This window comes from Galeopterus variegatus, unplaced genomic scaffold, assembly GCF_000696425.1.
Source record: "Galeopterus variegatus unplaced genomic scaffold, G_variegatus-3.0.2 Scaffold16048, whole genome shotgun sequence".
In the NCBI taxonomy this organism is placed as follows: domain Eukaryota; kingdom Metazoa; phylum Chordata; class Mammalia; order Dermoptera; family Cynocephalidae; genus Galeopterus; species Galeopterus variegatus.
In genome coordinates, this window is record NW_007742159.1 from 14,744 (window position 1) to 17,036 (window position 2,293).

Genomic DNA, 2,293 nt, shown 5'->3' on the forward strand with positions numbered 1-2,293 from the left:
GGAATCCTAGAATATGCAGTCTTTTGAGTGTGACGCCTTTCATTTAGCACAATGTTTTCAAAGTTTATCCATATTGTAGTTTGTATCAGTACTTCATTCCTTTTTATGGCTGTACCACATTTTGTTTATCCATTTGTCATCTGATGGATATCTGGGTTATACCATGTTTTGGCTATTATGAATAATGCTGCTATGAACATTCATGCACAAGTTTTTATGTGAACACGTTTTCAATTCTCTTGGGTGTATATCTAGAAGTGGAATTGCTGGGACATAGGGAAACTCTATGTTTAACTTTTTGAGCAATTCAAACTGTTTTCCACAGTGGCTACTATATTTTATATTCCCACCAGCAATTTACGAGAGTTCCATTTTCTCCACATCCTTGTCAACACTTGTTACTTTCCACTTCTAAATTACAGCCATCCTAGTGTATGTGAAGTGTTATCTCATGGTTTTCATTTCCCTAGTGCCTAGTGATGTTAAGCATCTTTTCATGTGCTTATTGTCCATTTGTGTCTCTTCTTTGGAGAAATGTCTATTCAAACCTTTTGGCCATTTTTAAATTAGGTTGTTCTTTTACTGTTGAGTTATAACAGTTCTTTGCATATTCTATATACTAGACCCTTATCAGATATATGATTTGCAAATATTTTCTCCCATTCTTTGAATTGCCTTTTCACTTTCTTGATAGTCTCTGAATCAGTCAGCCCTCTCCAGAGAAACAGAAGCAATAAAAAAGAGATTTATTTTAAGGAATTGGCTCACATGATTGTGGGAATTGTCAACTCTGAAATTCACAGGGCAGGCTGGCAGGCTGGAAACTCAGACAGAGTTAATGATGCAGTCTTGAGGCAGAATTTCTTTTTCTCTCAGAATCCTCAAGTTTTGCTCTTTTTTTTTTTTTCCTTTTTGTCTTTTTTCGTGTCCGGCAACGGATCGCAACCCTCAGTGTCGCGCCCGTACCGGACCGGGACCGGCAACGGGATCGCAACCCTCAGTGTTGCACCCGCACCTTGCTCAGCCAGTGAGCGGGAACTGGTCTGTATGTGGGATCCGAACCCTCGGCAGGAGTGCCGCTGTGCTCCCAAGCGGCGCACTGTAGCAGTGCGCCACCGGGCCGGCCCCAAGTTTTGCTCTTAAGGCCTTCAACTGACCGGGTGAGGCCCGCCCATATCGTGGAGGGTAATCTCTTTTACTTAAAATCAACTGATTATAGATGTTAGCCATATCTACAAAATACCTTCACAGCAACATCCAGACTAGTGTTCTGCATAAACAATTGGATACTGTAGCCTAGCCATGTTAATGTGTAATATTAACCATCACAGTGTTGCTTGATGCACAGAAGTTTTTAATTTTGACAAAGTCTAACTTATCTATTTTTGATTGGGTTGCTTTGTGTTTTAAGTGTTATATCTAAGAAACCATTCTTAATCCAAGGTTGCAAAGATTCATGCCTCTGTTTTCTTATAAGAATTTATAGCTTTTGTTCTTACATTTAAGTCTGTGATCCATTTTGTTAATTTTTGTATATGGTGTGAGGCAGGGGTCCAGATTTATTCTTTTACAAGTGGTGTCATCTTTTTAAGCCACTCAGTTCAATTTTCTCCATTTCCTTAAGATTTTAGTGATGTGTTTCAGGTTCCTCAGAGAGTCTGAGCCCTGAATGAGTAATTTGCCCTTTAAGCCAGGTCCAGGTTCCAAACTGAGAGAAACTTTAGAACCATTGTTCTCATCGCCTCTGTCTGATGGCTGTGCTTATGCCTTGAAAAACAATGGGAGGGGCTGGAACAGGTTGAACTTGGTGTTTTAGAGGAAATATTCATAAACTGATCATCACAGAGTACCTGGATTTGTTTGGATTCATAACCTGGCAGGAGAAGCTGCAGGGACCCACAAACTATAGCCCATGGGCCAAATATAGCCCCCTGCCTGTTTTTATAAATAAAGTTTTATAGAAATACCACCACACCCATTTATTTACATAACGTCTATGCCTGCTTGAGTGCTAGAAGGACAGAATTAGGTTATTGTGACAGAGACCTTATGGCCTCTAATGCCTAAAATGTTTACTATCTGACCCTTTAGAGAAAAACTTTGTTGACGCTTGGTCTAGTGTGTACAGAATATAAATCTTAGTTCTCTTCAAAATAGGTACAATGGATGTGTAGCAGAGGTTGTTGGTGCAACACTGAGATCCCCTGGTATCCCTTTTTTGATTAGGTTGCTCATCCCCTAGGTCCTGTGCTGCTTTTATGGATGGTTCAAACTGCAACCCTCCTGGGAGGAT